The sequence below is a fragment of the Phymastichus coffea genome, unplaced genomic scaffold (assembly GCF_024137745.1).
Source record: "Phymastichus coffea isolate CEN01 unplaced genomic scaffold, Cenicafe_Pcof_1.1 PCOF00031, whole genome shotgun sequence".
NCBI lineage: Eukaryota > Metazoa > Arthropoda > Insecta > Hymenoptera > Eulophidae > Phymastichus > Phymastichus coffea.
The window spans coordinates 879,900-898,504 of record NW_026706842.1 but is presented as its reverse complement, the minus strand read 5'-3'; the positions used below and the strand labels follow the sequence as shown (position 1 = coordinate 898,504).

Here is an 18,605-nt window from a genome sequence, read left to right as displayed (position 1 = left end):
GTCGAAAGCAATTATTCATCAGCTCGCTACGATTGCGATTCTATTATGTCTCGCGACCATTCGAGGAAAACAGCTGAGCCAACTTAACGTCAGTTTCTTTTTTTCTCCTTCGCTTTTCCGGCATCTGTACAGCGCGAAAAATACTTTTTCTTTTTTTTTTCTGCTGACCGTCCAAAGTTTTATTTTGCATCGTTATTAGTCCTTGCGCGTGAATGCGATTGCGCTATTATTCTCTCGATCAACCGATTATTTTTAAATACATACTGCTGTTGACGATGAATTCGCGAAAGAGAAAACACGATGAAAACTTGAGATAACTTGTCTTTCATATTGAATTTTGTGAGCAGTCAACAAATCAATTATACATTTTCTTCATATGCCCCGAGTCGGATTGAATTTAAAAGTATTAAGACTGCAGATGCCGACGCAAAGTTTATTATTCATACTAAGTAACTTTCATTATTTGCAGCTTCGTGAAATTTTTTTTTTTAATCAACCGCAGTGAAGAAGGCAGACGAGCGCACGTAATGTTTGCATTAAAGTTATCTTAAGTTTAATGGAAAAAGCCAAGTTTGAATGAAATAGTTGTAGAATTTGAGGAGGCATATATCTGACTCGTGTCGGGAAACAATGAGTAAACGCATATAGCGCGGAATGTGAGTAGGCAAAACGATAATCTGCTGCATAATAATAGGAATACTCATTGGCGACTGTCAAGAATAGAAAACGCTTACGTTAGAGAAGTATAACAAATTATTAATTTTCAACAGATCGAAATTGTTTCTCTTACAAAGCACATATCGCAAGATAGAGGCGAGATGTCAAGTAAACTCACCTGTAATCTTCTGAAAACCATACACTCGACGAGAGTAAACCGAATAAAAGCTCCAAGTATCACTTCGTTGTCGTCCAAACTTCTCATCCTTGGATCTTAAAAAGAACAATAGGGACGCCACGGTTACGCTCTCTCGGCAATAAAACGAATAGATATGCAGTGTGTTGTTATTTCGCGGGGAGGACAGGAAGTACAGAGTGAGAAGAGAGCTTGCGCGCAAGCACGGAGTCCGACGAAAATGCAAGGAGAGCTCGGAAGATTCGCCCGATTTTGACTGGCATTCTACTCGCGTAGAGGCGAAAAGCGGAATTGCGTGCATGCGCGAGTCGGTCGCTTCTGCCAAAACGCGTCAGAGCGCGTGGACAAGGTCAGCGCGGGCTTTAGGAATTCATATTTACGAATGCCACGTTCCCTCTCATACGCACGCTCTTGCTCCCACTCCCACTCTCCCTCTCTCTCTCTCTTTCTCGCTCCCATGCGCCCGCGTATCTGTACGCGCGGTACGTATGTACGTACGTGTGCAGCGGTCGCGCGAGCTTTCGGTTACAGTGTGTATTGATCGCGCGCGCATCTTGATTTGCGAAAAAAAGCACACGGCGATCAGCTGTTCCAACGCGATGGAGGTCGACTGATTTTTCTCTTTCGTACCAACGGCGTTAGTTTTACTCCGCGTACTCGCTACGTTCTCGTTGCCCACTCGAGCTTTCGGATATTTAAATCGTCAGCGCGAGTACATTTTTCTTTTGCCGAGCTTGAACGATTTCGTGTTCTGTGCCGCTGCTCGCGTATTAATTAGCAGTTGGCGTAAGAAAATCTTTGTTCGCGTATATATTCCGCGTGCGCGATACAGTTATCAATCGATAATAACTTACAGAGAGTGCATATCGTATTTTAATGCTTAGCACAACATCCAGCACTTGTTTTATTATTAACGCTCGCCTCTCGAATCGTCAATTCACTTGGCAAAGTTGCGTAAATAATGCACACTCCCTTATTGTAGCATCGAACGTTCAGCATTACGGAACGATTAAATTTCACGTGTCTGCGCGCGTCTCAGCTGTACTCGCGTCACTTGGCACTGCACGCACGCGAGCGTCGGCGTCGAAAACCGAGATACCAGAGGAAGCTCGCCAGGCAGCGGCCGAGTAGCGTACGCGAACGCGTAAACGACGCGCGCATCGGCGTGGCCCTCGCCGAAAGTAAAATATGTAGCCAGCTGTTTGCCAACGCGAGCGCTTCTCGCGCACGCCCGCTCGCTCGGAGGTTGCTGCTTCTTCAAAATCGCGCACTTCGCCACACACACAATTCAATTTTCATGCTGGCGTTATCACGCGGCTGTCGACTGGCTGTAACGTTCGCAACGAGCGACGAGGCTTTTCAGGCGGCGCTTTTATCTCCAATCGAATTGACACTGGCTCTCTAAGCTGCTACGGCAAAACTGGATGCACGGCATCTCGCGCGTGCGGTCTATCCGAATAAAGTAGGCAAATGTAAGGTAACGAACGTCAGTCGCTCGATGCTCTTGCGTGGCAGTTGTTGGCCAGGGAGTCGTCGGTAAGGTACATTGAACAAGGCCGTTGCATCCCAGTGGAAAAATCAAACGGCGTGGCATAGAGTAGCGGTCGCGTTTCGATCGTCACACTGCCTGCGTCGGAGGAGAGAGAGAGAGAGAGAGAGACACTTGGGAGACTGCACACTCGCGTGACGGCGCACAAACACGGCCGAAAAGGAAAATCGCAGAAGCGCACGTTACAAGCTCTGCGTACGATGCAGCTGCGTGGGAGGAGGGCTCTTCGCGCGCGTTGAAACTTCGCCGTGTCACTGATTTAGCTCTTGCTTGGCTGCGCGACGAAAGATCATCGATACATCACTGACCAGAGAAACCTAGCGAGGCACGGACGGCTGAAAGAAAGAGCAAGAGAGCGCGCAACACTGTCTGTTTCAAAGCACTGTTTTTTCGTCGTCGTTGCTCGCGCGAAAGCTGCCGCACTGTCGATTGCAAGAAACGGTATACGGATCTTCTTGGGCTCATGACATTTCTCGCGCGATGCGTGTGAGTGTTGTGATGGTTGGAACGCTAACTTAAAAATAGCGTGCTGGCGCGCCAACTCGTGTCCTCTCTCTCTCTCTCTCTCTATCTGTCACTCTCTCTCTCTCTCTCTCTCTCTCTCTCTAAGCCGTCGAGTTGCAAGCTGCCTACCTGATGCTACATGAAAGGCGCTGGTATCCGAGTTGTAGAGAGAGGCCTTGCGCGAAGGGTGCCAGAAACAGAAGCCAGAGAAAGAGAGAGAGAGAGAGAGAACGAGAGAGCGCGCGAGCGAAAGATTGATAGCGGTAGTGTCGTCGAAGGAGAAGAAAGATGTGCGTGCGTGCGTATAGTTAGGTGTATAGCCGGCGTACTGTCGTCTCGCTGGCGAGGAGCTGCGCGCTGGCTCGTCGGTGAGTGTCGGGCGCTCGGCCCCGCGGTCAACTAACCTACAGCAGCGAGCTGCGAGCGCGCCAAGCGCTGCCCGAACTTAGCCGACGAGCGCCAGCAGCAGGCGCGGCGGCTTCGCGGCGCCTCCGCCGCAGCAGCTCCCTCTCCCCGCCGGCCTCCCTCTCTCCCTCTCCCTCCCGCCCTCGGCTGCCGTCTCCTCTCTCGCCTGCTCGCACACACGCAGTCTGCCGACTCCCTGCGTCGCCGCGCCGCCGCCGCCGCCGCCGCCGCCACCGCCGCCACCGCCGCCGCCGCCGCCGCCGCCACCGCCGCCACCGCCGCCGCCGCTGCCCTTACCACCCGCGCACACATGCGCTCGCATTCTTAGCTCGCGCTGCGTGCTGCATTTCCCACACTCGCGCACCAGCACTGGCTCTGCGCAGCTTTTTCGACGTCAATTCACCGCCGCTCGCTTTCCTCGGCTTCTGCGAGGCGCTCTTGCTCCGCGCAATTGACGCGCATGACGATTGGCCATCGCGATGACGTTTTAATTGGCTTGATTGCCCTCCTGCCAACCTCGCCACGCGCCACGCATTTGGAGCGGCGATCGCTCGCAAGCTTCGACGAGCGACGCACTCGCACGCATCGGCGACCAGCCTGCCCGACGCACGCTCGATCCGCAATACGCAAGCGCTAAACTCTGCCAAGAAAAGAGTGCAGCTCTTTCGACGGACGGAGGACGGAGTTGGCTGTAAGGTCGAGAGCAACGCCGAGCAAGAGGAAGCTAGGCTGAGATTTCAGCACACGGAGCGCAATGCGTTCAAGCAGATAATAACGAAAGAATGGATATCGAGAGCGGAGTAAACGAGGCTCGCTGAAAATTCTTTGTTTTTGCAAATCAACTCTTTTATTTTTTCCTAACTCTATTGGGCTTGCGGAAGCAATACGGCCATTATCACGATTATAACATCTAGAGCAATGATGAACAGGCTTGGTACATCCCATCCCGTCAGGGCAGTGTCAAAACTTCAGAGTTGAAGAAAGGATAACAAACGAAACAAGTTGCGAAACGAAGTGTGGGACAAACAAGTTAATAGTCGGGCAAGTATGCATATACATTAGTAGTATAGGAGAGGGAAAGAAAGCCGATCAGTAGTATAAGAGGTGCTGTCTTCGAAAAATAAGACGATGAGCTAGAGAGAGAGAGAGAGAGAGAGAGAGACAGACAGAGAGAGCGAGCGAGAGAAGTATTATAGACAAAGACTGGCTGGCGAGATAGGAAAGGTCGAGGTGGTAGTGGGATCGCAGGCTGCAGCTGCTCTGCGAAGTGGGGATAGAGAGAAAGAGGCTTAGCCAAGGGATAAGTGCATAGGCGAGACCGAGACGAGACGACGAGGAGAGTTCCTTCTCCTCCGTTCAAGAGCGACGTGCGAAGCGTGAGAAGGATACGGACAGAAAGAGAAGGAGAGAGAGAGAGAGAGAGAGAGGCGCTTGCTGGACCAGAAAAAAAGTGTAGCGACGCGGGGGTGCAGTACGCTCCTTCGAAAAGCCCAACCTCTCTCGCTTTCTCTCTCTCTCTCCCTCTTTGCAACCAAGAATTATTTTCGCACTTTACCCGTGATTTGTGCGCTCTACGCGACCTCGCCAAATGTCCACCGTGCGTGACTCTTGCTTTCGTTAAAATATCTCTAAAGGCTCGCTATATGTTTCCTTGCTCTTTTCACTTTGCAGCTGAACGAGCTTACTTATTTAAGCTTAGCCGGTCGACTCTGTGTCTTACCATATCTGGCCTTGTACTACTGATACTTTCAGCTTTCAGCTTTAGTACGTTGGTCGTCAATTTTCCATGCCAGTCGCTAATTTTTCCAATAATTTTCGAATCAAAGTTAAGAGATGTTCGCTCGATTATCGGTACGCGGCTTTCTCTTTCAAATGTGGTTATATTATCCGTTCTTGTGCAAGTTGTCCCAAAAAAGTATCAACATTTAAACTACTTATACTTCACTGGGTAATATGTTTATTACCACAGAAAATGAAATCAAAGTTATCTAGCCCCACTTCTTTCATCTGGAATATAATTAAATGAAAATGTAAAAGCTAACTTTTAATTAAATTGGCTTCTACAATATTTTAGCTCTTCGTTACGGCCCACTTTAATATTAATCTCGGATAAATTAAATGTAAATCTCGACAGTTTTTTGATACACTGAACTTTCTGAGCTTTTCTATCATACCATTCAGTGGAATGAAATGTAAATAATATTGAATCCGCAAATGCTAAACTTGAGCATAAAAATGTCCTCTTTCCTTGTTCTTCGTGGGATCGTATATAGAAACTTGCTTAAACTACATCTATATAATAAATCTATATTCTAAGTTTGAATAAATTGATCGAAATGGATATTACAAGCATGTAGAATGATGGCTGCCAACATTGGCCAGTTGAGAATATCCGACGCATGCAGCTGTACGAGAGGCTCAAGCAGCTGTTGTTCAGAAACGAAATTTGCCACTGCTCTCGGACGTCGCTATTTACAGTGTTAATTATCCGCGTGCGTGTGTGTCTCGGTAATATCGTCCGTTTGAAATTAATCTAATCGTCGCAGTTGCATAATGAACGATAGGGATACACTTGAAAGTCATTGCTCAGCCGTGTGAGTGTGCGTGCAGGCGCGCTCGGTCGGCCGATAGAGCAATAACGGATATATATCTCGAGCGGCATAAATCGCTTTTTACGATTGGCCCGATAGGATCTCGCGCTCCGCGGACGGAGAGGCGCATCGTGCAGCTCGTTACAATCGCTTCTCCTTGGTTCTTTTTTCGACTCCGAGGATCCGCCGCGGGATTTTGACAAAGCTCGGTCGCGCTCGCGAGACGACGGACGCGACCGAGGACTTCGTCGCGGGCGACGGCAACGTCAAGGCGGACGCGCGGCTCGAAGCTCGCGAGCTTCGCCAGCGACGCGAGCGCAGTCGGAAAAGATGTCGAAAATAGCAACATCAAGTCCGTCGGCTATAGTTGCGCACTCGCTTATGTAGCGTTGTAGACTCATTAGAGGTGCGCGCGAGCGAGAAGAGATGGTCGCACGCAAGCGCACACACCTATGCGCGCGGCGATAAAGCTGCGCCGAGCCCGCGCTCGCCTGCGCGCGCGCGTGTGTGTGATTCGCGAGCGCGCGTGCTCGTCATCAACTGCGCGTGCACGTGTAGCTACGCTCGTACACACGTACGCCCGGCGAGAGCTATAGCGGCACGGAAATTTCGCGCGCACGCACGGATAATAGGCTTCTCGAGCGAGCGAACGAGCGAGCGAGCGAGCCAAGCTGTCGAGTGTATATAGCGAGATTCTTAGGTAACGCGCCCGCGATCAGTGCGATGTGTGTGCTATAGCTCTCGCGCACGCGCTTAATTTACGCTGCGCCGGCCACGATTGCAGCTCGTGACGCATCGCTGCCGCCTTCTTCTCTGTCATTTTTTTCCTCCGCTGTCGTTTCTACGATTATTATTGACTCGCCATCGGCAGCGTCTGCAGTCGTCGGGATAGAGAGAGAGAGAGAGAAAGGGGGTGGGGTGCTGGGATACTCTCGGATCAAGCGCGTGTGGCATCGCGAGCGGCAGCGGCCCAACGTCTGCAAATAAACTCGCCGCACAATATATACGCCTGTGTCTCTCGTCGCTCGACTCTGCTTCATTCTATTATTTTTTTTTCAAAGCAGCGTAAAGCCTTATCGCAAGCAGCCACTGCGTTTCTCACACGATAACGCGCTATTTTTATTGGCAGTCGCCTTGTTTCTTTCTTCTTTTTTTTTTCTTTTTACCGACCTGCCGATGCTCTTTGTGTACGCGTGTGTGTGTGTGTGTGTGTGTGTATGTGTAGTACTTGGTTTTCCTATTATTTTCAGATAGATGATGACTTTTGCGTGTGTAATTTTTTTAAGGTTGACTGCGGTCGCGCCAACGCGAAGTGTTACATGAATAGATAGCGACGTAATAGCCATGCAAAAACAGATTGACTATAGTTGATCTTCCTGGTGAAGCCTATTGTTTGAATCTTTCGATGTACAACTTTTTAAATATCAAGATTTTTATCCGAATCGCTTGTTTACCTCCTCGCGAAATTGTCGTTTTTCTGACAGCAATCGTTCCTCCGTGGACAAACTTGCAAACTAAACCAATTCAACTTGGCGCGCGCACATTCAAGGTGAAACAATACATTCTGCACTAGCAAAAACTGAATAATCAAACCAAAAATTAATAAGGAGGCATGTCGGTCTTATCGTAGAACGAAAGGAGAAAGAGAAAATGGTAGTATGAGTACATGTGGTAGCTAGTTGAGAAAATGATTAAAAAGACAACGCACGCGTTTCTCGTGTCTTGCGGGCCCTTGCAGCAGCAGCAGCAGCAGCGTCGACGGCGGCGGCGGTGTAGAAGCCATCCGCACGTACGTAACGCGGAACAAGCTCGCGGCGGCGGTGCAGAGTCACATCCGTGAAGCTCACGTGTAGTGTGTCGTGCGCCCTCGCGTGCCTCCCGCTAATTTACGCGAGCGCCTCGAAACTGTATATGTATACGTACATACTTGTACACACGTGCGCGCTGCACTGTCGCGCGCGCTTGTGCGTTTGGTTCTTAGGTAACGCGAGTAGCAGATGCGTGGTTACGTGAGCGGAACCAAGATCGACGATCGCCAGTACCGATCTTTTTATTGTTTTTTTTGTTTTGAGTTACGCTCCAACTCCTGAGTAGGAAAGTGAGCTTTTGCTTATACGACACGCTGATATGTCGTGCTGTTGCCACGCGCACCAATATAACTGACTTTGTAATCACGCGCGCGTGTATATGTTTTAAACTCTCTCTCTCTCTCTCTCGAATGCGTTGCATCTTGTTATGTAAAGAGTTGGTGTAATAGTGCTCGATGTAGTTTTCTCGAAAATTACCGACTCGCTCGGTGCAGTTTAACGTATGGAGCGTTGAGAAGAATAAGAAAAATCTGATTTCTCAATATCGAGGAGTTGTACTTCGGTTGACTCATCCCAACGAATGCACGGACGGTTTTTATTGAACACAAAGCGTAAAACGGCTGCGACATTGCGACAATCGATTCGAATCGAGTTCTACTCTTATATTTGTAGAGCGCGCATGGCAATACCTATAGTTCGGTCGGGCGTTATTTCAATTTTCACTCGTCAAATTCGGCAACGATCGTCCTTTCCCATTTATCGGCGAATATTCGCTTAGTATGCACCGCGCGATTTGTCAGTCGGTAAAAATGGCTGGTCGTCAAACAATAAGCAGCGGAGCTTTATCGGCACGATTACAAGGCGATAAAATCGCAGGGAATGAAGAACGACCAAACGGAAGTGAGAATGGTGGTGGTCGCCAAGGATCCAGATCGGCTGATCGCGTAACTTGGTCATGTCCGCGGAAAAGGATCGCGCCATGTGCAGGCGAGCGAGCGTACGTAACGCGCGTACACGTAGCGCGTGCGAGTTCGTAAGTGCAGCCGGCGTCCTTGTCTATATGCGCGCGCGTGTGACGCCTCGCTGTTTGTCATCTTTACGAGCGGCGAGCGCGCGGGTGTAAAACACGCTTGGCGAATCGAGGAGACACGAGCTAGACTGCGTCTCTCTCTCGCTCCTTCTGCCCCTTTTTTTCTTCGTTTTTTCTTTTTATTTTTTTTTTTATCATTCCCTATCTCTCTGCTTTGCTGCTTCCGCTTTGCGGTCGTTTGCAGGCGACGGGAGAAAAAGGAACACAGCCGAAAATCGAGCGCGACGCTTTCGGCAGTTAAGCTCAAGTTATGGCTTATTGGGACAAGGACCCCCGCAATTGCCTCCAGCGCGCATTCTTGTTTAATCGACGTTTTCATACTTGTTCTGCTGCGGTGTTTCACGAAATATATCGTGGTCGAATACGTTTTTCCAGCGTGCGCGCGCTCGACGCGTGCATATTAAATATTTGTTGGTTTGTCAATTGCAAATTCATACACAGGTTTGTAAATAAGTTAACGGCATGCCATGCGGTTATTATATCATATCGGTTATATTGTTTGCCCGAGTATAAAATTGAAACAAATTAAGATTAATAATCAATCGGAAAAAATTTCCTCACTCGTCCGAGTACATCAATCAGCACAACATGCGATGCTGATTAATGAACGTTTAATGAGCATCTTATCATATCAACGGTAACATTTTTTTTCACTTCTACTGTAATATGGTATATGTAGTTGACGCGATAACTTACAACAGCATATACTGGGTGAAAAATTCCACGTCATCTTTTTCTTTTTACAAAGTGCACCGATCGCTTACAAAAAGTAATTTTAATAAAATTTAACGATCGTATTCTGGATCCATTGAAAAAATCACTAATTAATATCAAAAATCAAATCGAAATCAATAACAACTCGTGATAAACAGCTGGAAAATAGGAAAATTTATTCTTATCGGAAATACTATGACATTTTTGGTCTGTAATTGTAATTAGAATTGGCAAGTAGCTTGAATTGATTGTCTTCCACAAGAGCAGTCGATTGTGCTACAAAACTGAAATATTTTAAGTTACCGAGGTTTGCAATGAACTGAAGAACAAAACTCGTTTTTATCCGTCAACGTAAAATAGAGCTTCTTCGGCAAAAGCGAGCATTAGAAAAAAAAAAAAAATGCCCTCGCGCACACGCTTGACGGAGTGCAGGTATCGAGCCACGGTGTGCGTGGGTGGCATTATCCTCGTGCACTTGTTTGCCGGTCGTCCGATAAATAATGCAGCATTCCGCAGGAATTTCCAGCCACCGCGTCACACTCCAAAGCAGGCACTGCACGAAAGACAGACACACGACACCGCGCGGAGATAGCCAGGAGAGGGAGGGAGGGAAACGAATGCATGCGGTAGAAGGGTAGCTCTGCGCGACCTAATCGAACTGCCAATAACGACGCTACGCGCACGCACACACAAACGCGTACCGTACACGCGCTGCATTATACCACTGAATTTTTCAAGCGCGCTCACATGTACACGACCATCGACAGGCGTACGTATGTAGGCACGCAAATTCTGCCTACCCTTCGAGTCGCGCTAAGTTTGTGCGCGATGCTCGATCCGACCCGACACATCCCCGCTGACGCCTAGGTCCGTAACTTTTCTTTCGGCGCGCGCGTGCGCTAAGAAAAAGACCGTTCCCCCGAAAACGGACGAAGTAGAATGTACCGGCCGTTCGGTGAGCGCGCGGTAATCACACTTGCCGTTTCGCCGTTCTCGATTCTCACAATTATCTTATAGATTTTTCTGTTTGCCTAACGTGAAAACAGAAACGACATCATCGTGTACGTCCCCTTGATAAAACGTTGGTGACGCTTCGGAGAGTGCTTATTCGTAATAATATATTTTTGTTGTTGTAATAAAGTCATCTTAATTAGCAAAGAGTAAAAGAAAATCTGTCAATTACATTAATTACAAGGCGATACCTCGTGAAAGTGATTTACCCAGTTGCTTATTAGCGAAACATCCATGCTAATGAATTGACCTGTGCCGAAATTGACTAATTGCCTAGAAAAATCCTTGTACTTTCGGCTGTCCTTAATTAACACACAGGATCATTTGCAGAGTGCGAACGTCACTAAATTGGCATCAGGCGGCTGCTGACCTACTGGATTGTCTAAATTGATTACTGAGCGTAATATTCTTAACAATCGGTCTTTGCAAGTGATGGCTGAAATAACCAACTAGCCGAAGGTATTAACTTAATTACCTAGCTATGGTTATTTGCCAATTACCAAATCTACACTAATATATTAGTTAGTGCTTTTCAATTCGTTCGCCGTGGTACTATACCAGTGTTTTTGTACTTTCAGTAGAAACTGCGTAAAGTATGTGCGGAAAAGGAAAGTTATCTTGAGCAGAGCTTTCGAACTACATTAATGATACGTAAAAAAGCCAAACGTTGACGCGTTACGTGCCAGCCGGCGTGTAACGAAACAATCGTATCTAGAGTATAGTATGCGCGGAGTACAAAAATCGCTTCTCTCTCAGGTTTTTTTCGCAGTCGATAAATCCTCTCCTTGAAAAATTGCCGTCGCTCTTCGGGGAGGTCCGGGTGGCAGCGGCGGCAGCGCTTGCAGTGCAGCGAGGAAAAACAAGACGATAAATCGATATCCTCGACGGCGCGCTCCACCAGCATCGCTGCCGCCACCACTACCACCACCACTACTCGAGCTCGAATCGTTTCGGCCAATTCGCGATATTGCGTGCGCGCACTTGGCCCAACTGTGTGTACGTCGCTGCGTGCATGCGCGCCGCGCTGTTGTACTGTATAAACTCTTTTGATCGAGAATGCCGCGCAAGTATCGGGCCAACTTTTTCACAACGTCCAAATTTCGCGGATTATCCCGGCTGCTTTCGGACGATCGTTTCTCTTGGCTCTGCCGCGTACACGTGTACTGGCTATACTTTTTCCGATTGCGAGCGCTACGTGCGTCAACTTTTTATCAAAGGACTGCTCCGCGTGCCGATCGATAATTTTATTTCCGCCGCGTAGCAAGTTCTCCGAATGCGTCAATGCCGCACGCGTAAGGGCTAAATAAATGGCGTTTTCTTAAAGAAAATTTCGATAATGGGACAAAGCAGGAGCGCGACGTCCGAGAAAAAAAAAGAAGCCGACGAGGGAATGACGCGCGCCCTTATCTTCATAAAACGTAACGCGCGCGGTGTCGGTGTCGACGATCGGTCCTCTATTTTTTTTTTCTCTCTTTTTTTGTTTTTTTCTCCACGATGCGGCTCGTTCGCTCTTTTTCGCCCGCTCGATATACACGGCTGGCGAGGCTGCTGCGAACTCTTCGGCCGATTGGGCCGCGATCGTCCGCAATGAAAAAGCAATTTTACGGCGATTTTCACTTTGGCGGTACTGCCGCGGCAGCAGCCGATCAAAATAAAACGAAAGAAAAGAGAGAGAGAGAGAGAGAGAGAGAGAGAGAGAGAGAGAGAGAGAGAGAGAGAGAGAGAGAGAGAGAGAGAGAGAGAGATAGAGAAGAAACGCTGCCTCGCCAATGTCGCGCAAAAAAAGAAAAAAAACAATACTCGCACTATTGCGTTCGCCGGCAGTGAGTTGCGCGTAAACACGTAAATCATATCGGCCAAGCGAGCGCTGATAGAATTATATTCGGTAACGTCTAATTGGTCGCTCGCACACACGCACACGCGCGCGCGCTCGTGCAAATCTCTGTGTGCGCGCGCGCAAGCACGCTCTCGATACGAGCAATTAATTATAGCGAGGTATGCGCCTCTTTACACCGCGACGCCTATTAATTTTCGCGCCCGCTGGCAGCTCGCGCGTTCTCGATGCAAATCATTTTTCACGCCTATTCGCTGCACACGGCTGCAGTGTTAAGCCAATGCGCTTCAGAAGTTCGCGTCTTCGCCCGTTTGCTCGGAACGATTCGGATGCGCCGTCGCTGCTCTCATTTGAAAACGTTCGTGCGCGATAAGGCGTCACCGACGAGTCCATTTCCGTGCGGGCTCGGATTTTCGAAGCTCAGCGACGAGCTTCTCGCCGATTAATGGGGAGCGGCAGCCTTCTCGAGAAAAATAATTTGGGATTTCGCGCGCTGAAAGTTGTTTGTTTTAACGTTTCCTGCTTAGAATGCGCGTCCCGCGGCGAGAGGGCCGGATAAAAGTTTAGAGCGCGCCCAGCAAACGAAAAAGAGAAAGCAGCGCTTGCGAAGCATAGTCACGAGAGAAAAGGAAAAGGGCACAGAAAAAAAAAAGAAGAAAAAAAAGGAAAAAAAAGAGTTAGGGGGGAGGGAAAAGTAAGCTTAGCCGCGGAAGATTGGCGAAGCAATAAATTATCGTTATCAGGCGGAGCGCGCGATGCGGCGCGGCGCGGGGCTGCCGGCCCGTTCGTAATTTCATACGTTTGGCCATGCCGAGCGTGAGAGCAGGTAAACGAAGACGCACAAAGCGCAGATAAAGCAACTCATGGCGAGTTGATAGGTGATATAGGCCTCGCGGGGGTGGCGCGAATTTCGCGGGTTGCGTGCACGTACAGCTGCGCTGCAAAGTCGCTCGTCGTTCGTTCTTATATCTCTTGCCACTAGTCACTATCAACTCTCGAGCCTTTCTCTCCCGTTCCGCGTGCGCGCGCGTACTTTTTCTTTGCTTTTTTTTTTTTTTTTTTCATTCTCGCTCTTTTCTTTCATTCCAGCAAGTCTCTCCTCCCTTGCGCGACTATAGCGTGCTTCACTCTTTCTCCTCTTGTTCTTCTCGAGGTCTTTTTTACGGTCTCTCATCCTCCAACGTACGTGATTTTTCGCCTCCAACGCGCCACCCGCTCGTCGTGCTTTCCTTTTTTCATGCGGCTTTTAGGTCATGCGAGTGCGTGCTTCATGAAGCTCTTTCGCGTGCGGGCGCTTCTTTGTCTGCTCGACTCGTACTTACACTCATTTCATTAATACGCTTCATTCTCCCTGATTTTACCTTGGCGAATGAACATTCAACTGCGGAGTGTTGCTTGGCGCCAAATAACATTTTTTTATTGGGATTTTATAGAAAAATTTCATTACACTAGTAAAAGAAAACTACTGAAAAAATGTAATATACGTTGTGACCCTACAATGAATAAAAAAAATTGGATAACATTATGATATTAGGCAAAGACAAGCATTATAAATGGAAAGCTATAGAAGTTTATAAATTCATCTGCAATTATTGTAATAGTATGTATATAGGGGAATGAAAACGATCATTAAAAAGTCGGACAAAACATTATAAAAAGTCCGTATTCAAAATTGATTACTCGGCAGACATTAATAATGAGAGATTAGTATCGATGCTTAAACATATTTCAGAAAATCCCAGTCATTCTTTTAATTGGGATAATAAATTAATAATTGATAGAGAACATAATTCTAAACTTTAAAAATATTGGACGTCAAAATTAACAATAATATTATTAACAAAAAGTAAGATAGATTATTTTTCAATTGATAATTCAATTGATAACACAAATAAAATAATAGTATAGCTAGTTCTACTCTTTCTTAACGCATACCTATTGTTTCCATAACTACTGTGTGCTCTAGTCTGTATCCTTGTAATATTTATGGATTTTTAAATTTTATACGTGTTAGCAGTAACAACTGTAGCAATAACTATCTCTAGCAAAGCTTCCGACTTACTTTATGCATAACTTTTACTATAATATTGGACACAGAATTGATTTGACCATATGGTTTTACCACTGATACGGTTAAATGATTCGTGACTTTTAGTAAGCCAATTGTAATTTTCACTATGCGGGTATGTAATGTATTGATAACTATAAGTATTATCATCAAATAATTTTATTGTTAATAAATTTAGTTTCCTAAAGTGGATGGCAACATGATCAGCGAAACGTTAGATGGAATAGAAAGTTGTTAATTTATTTAAGGATTGATCTTCCCCATCGCTAAATTTTCCTTTCTTGCATAATCCTTATGGAAGGTAGTAATGATAACAATGTTAAAAAGACTTAACCAATTTAGCGGCAAAAATTAAACTGTCAGCTAGCTTTAAAAAATAATAGCGCTAATTTTTTCAATGTTAATTAACTGCTTCTATCAGTTTTCAATGAATTACAGCAAAAAATATAATATTCGTTGAATGTAGTCACTATTTTAACGGGTTGTGCATGAGATAATCTAATTTATTTTTGTCGCTGTCTTTAAAAGATGATTAATTAAACCATAGGTTTACAAAGACAAACAAGCTAATCAATTAAAATTAAAGAACTGCTCCGTTATTTTACATAATCTATTCTTCAAAATACCGTCAAATTTATTGAATTATATATTTTTCTTAGTAAGGTATTATAGAGACAAATATAAACATTTTCAAGTGGAAGACAGATAAGCTTTCTATAATTTTCCGATAAACAGTAAGAATTCAGGTGTCTAAATTTTAGAAAACCAATTAATTGAAATTATGTACTGTGATTAGGCGAATGTAATATACCTATACTAATTATAGGATTTACTAACTTATTATACTTGCCTCTATACCAAAAAGTGACACACGAGCACAAAACTTTCAAGTACATTCAACTTGGCGTATCTTCCATTTATTGCGATAACTTTAATTCACAAAATCAGCGTATCTCTATCGCATAAGAAAATAAGAAACGAGATCGACTTACACAGTGTCTATGATCTTTTATATGAAAAACAGGTGTATGAGATAATAACATAATTGCCACGTGGGTTATTAAAACTTGAGGTTGGCATCGACTGAGCCGCTGCTTCATAGAAAGATGTATATTTTTAGTAAAATCTTTCGTATCGTATGGTAAACGTCGAGACGTTGGATTTTAATTGCTCGCTATGTACGCCTTCCATCGCCACTGTATCTATGCACGTAGGTATGCCTTTAATTATTAAAACTCTCCGTGAAGAGAACAACTGCTTGGGTCGAGTTTGGTCGATAGCGCCACCCGCGAATCACTCTTGAAGTGACAAACTTGTAATTGCCGGACGAAAAAAGAAAGCAAACGAGATCATTAAAAAACGCCACCGTAGCTCGAACATAATAATGGCTCAAAGGAGGATATGAGATGTTGAACAAACGGAGAGAAGTTGCTGTGAGCAGCGTAAATCGGCGTAAAGAGAATAACGCGCTACGTCGTATACAGACAATAAGTTTGGACGAGAAGCGAGAGCGTCAGCTAGGAAAAGAAAAGTAAGAGAGAAAACGAAGAGAAAGAAGGAGTTGCCTCGGCGAATACTCGGATAAAGAGTCAAGAGAGCAAAGTGGAGACCGCAGCAGCAGCAGCAGCAGCGTAGCGTCTTAGCCCAGCGAGAAAAGTTTACGCGAGAGCAGCTAACCCCGTCGATCCTCTCTAGGCTCTCTTTGGTCTAGCCTAGGGCGCCGAGAGTGCAGTTTTCTCTCTTTCTCTCTCTCTCTCTCTCTCTCTCTCTCTCTCTCTCTCTCTTTCGCCCAGGCGGACGTCTGCCGGTATTGATCCTCAGCGTCGGCTCGGGCTACCTTCACCCACTGATAATTCTTGTCAGACTCCCAAAGACCCGGCCGCCCAACTACCCCAACCTCCCCTTTCTGCTCGCTCGCCTGCCTGCCTGCCATTCCGTCCGGACCTTTCCAATTATCCTCCTCGTACTCCTTCCACGCTCTTCGCTCCCTCTCGGTGTATTTGCCTTGGTCGCGCTTTGCCAGAAACTGCTGCTACCGCCGCTGCTGCTGCTGCTGCTGCTTCGCAGTGACGCCAAACCCCGTCCCTCTATATATACATAACCCCCGACTCATTCCGGATTTTGCTAACCGATTCATATTGTTCAAATCCCCTCTCGATCTTCTATCTTAGATCGGCTGATTGACCTCCATGCAAACCTTGGATACTCCGTGTTTAAGATTCCATCATTTTTCAATCGGCATTTCTCTCAAATAACATTTTGCACTCTACTTATTTCAGCCTTCATTGAAAAGACGTTTGGTTAGTGTAGCTTTACCGTAATGATTTGACAGGTGTAGGTTTACGTTCGGTCAATTGGCGTCAATTTGAATCCAAGTGTAGGTCTCGGAAACGATGAAGCATATTACTCAGTTCTCTTATCGTTCACCCTTATTAACCAGTTAGCAATTTTGTTCTTTCAGACTTGGAAACTGCCACTTACGCACATGCATTACCACAACCACTGAGGAAAAGACAATTTCATTGATCGATAGGAGGAGTATGGTACGTACCTTGGATATAACGACTCATACGTCGCCAATTGAAGAACTTTAGAGAATGAAATTAAATCCAAGTGTAAATTAAACATGAGTGATAGGGCATGACGATTTATTAATCCCTAAGCTCATAAAATAAATGTCAATATTAATTTTAATATCTACCTCTTGACAGTAGCGTAGTTAAAATTGTATAAATTAACCACTCTGCAGTTATAGTCACGTACAGGCTAAGTGTAACTTATATAAATTAGGCCTAAAAAGATGACAACTACAACTGGTTATTATAGTCAACTAGACGGTAACACATGTCTATTTATCTTCTTTACACATGATTCCTAAGAATTTTACTTCTAGTCTCGTCAAGAGGAAATTTATCTTTTTGTAGATTATTGTAGATTTTTTGTCTTAGGTCTCAAATAAAAGGAATGCCCTCAAAATCTTTGAACGTTGAATTATTTTCAGAGCACAAAAGATATTTGGAAATATGACAACACGCTAGAGGAAACGAATACGCAAGTCTTGCCTGCTTGTTCTGTTAGGAGTACTCAAGATATAAGACAGCGTTAGTATTTGAATTCGTGACTAGGATTTGATAAATTCAGATTAGACAATGGCTTAGCATCGAACCGAGAAGAGGAGTCGCCGATGCGAAAGTGTTGTCCAGCGAGAATCCCGGGTGGAAATCAGAGGAATTCGGGAGAAGCGGAGGATGAGCGCTCGACGCAAGTAAGCATGCCAAGTGAAGCTCGAGCTTGGCAGCTAGGCTCCTCGTCGTCGTCCTTTAACGAAGCTATATACGCGTCGCGCGACGCCCAAGACGCCCGCTCCTCTATATACATCGGCGCGGAAGAGCGCGCCTCGCTGCAAAATGTATGCCTGCTGCTGATAAACCCAGTCAGCCCTCTCCGTCCCCAGAGCCGCCTCTTGCCAGAGGAGAGGAACCCTCATCGACCTCTGTGCCGCCTCTCGCTGTGTAACTCTTGACTACGCGTCTATTATTATGAAACTTTTGTCAACGATTCCGCTTGTTATCCAGTTGTTCGCCCCACAATCAACTTGACGTTACCAACAACTTACTTTACGTGTCCTCGCGCGCTCGCCGGCTCTCGACTCAAGTTTCACGCTTATAAACTTGTTAATGGCACCATTGAGTTATAACCTTAACGCGATCAATTGGCTCTCGGGCGCGGGCCGCCATGGTCGGGGTGGCAGGGTATAGTTTCGTAGGCACCACACAGACAGTGGACAAGAAAGCTTATTCTTGTGTACATTTAGCTAGTTATTTGATTGCTACCAGTCACTTTTCCAAAAATATGCTTTTTCTTTAAAACGCAATTGTCTAAACAAATAGAGGAAAAAATGTTTCTTGTACGGGACGAATGATCTTTCGATAATATAACAAGCCTTCTTATTTTACAAAGCTTACTTCATCGATTGCATTTTTTTTCGCGATTTACATGTAACACTTTTCCGGTTGATAAACAAGAACACGATTTAATGCAAGTTGTACAATAACAGCTTGAGACTCTTGGAGATGGTAGTAGTAGCGTCATTTTTTTGGGGTACTAAAATACCATCTTTTTCTTTACATCCAAACAAAAGCGGATCTAACTCAAGTTTACCATCGTCCAAACAATGA

The 18,605-nt window shown here is 45.9% G+C and overlaps 1 protein-coding gene across 9 annotated transcripts in view; it reads right to left on the bottom strand.

Moving 5' to 3' along the window:
* Window positions 1-7,734, bottom strand: part of LOC131663221 (zinc finger protein 865) — a 59,179-nt gene extending 51,445 nt beyond the window's left edge. For 4 of the 9 annotated variants that reach the window (XM_058933485.1, XM_058933479.1, XM_058933486.1 and 1 more), the window contains exons 1-2: window positions 3,236-3,408; window positions 836-930 (exon numbers count right to left, since the gene is read on the bottom strand). The gene's annotated coding sequence lies outside the window, so the exon portion shown is untranslated. Of the gene's footprint in view, window positions 1-835; window positions 931-1,707; window positions 2,223-2,601; window positions 2,698-3,035; window positions 3,409-7,610 lie in introns of those variants that run through there. The other 5 variants (XM_058933480.1, XM_058933484.1, XM_058933482.1 and 2 more) reach the window with 4 other exon arrangements.
* Window positions 7,735-18,605: the final 10,871 nt, after the last annotated feature.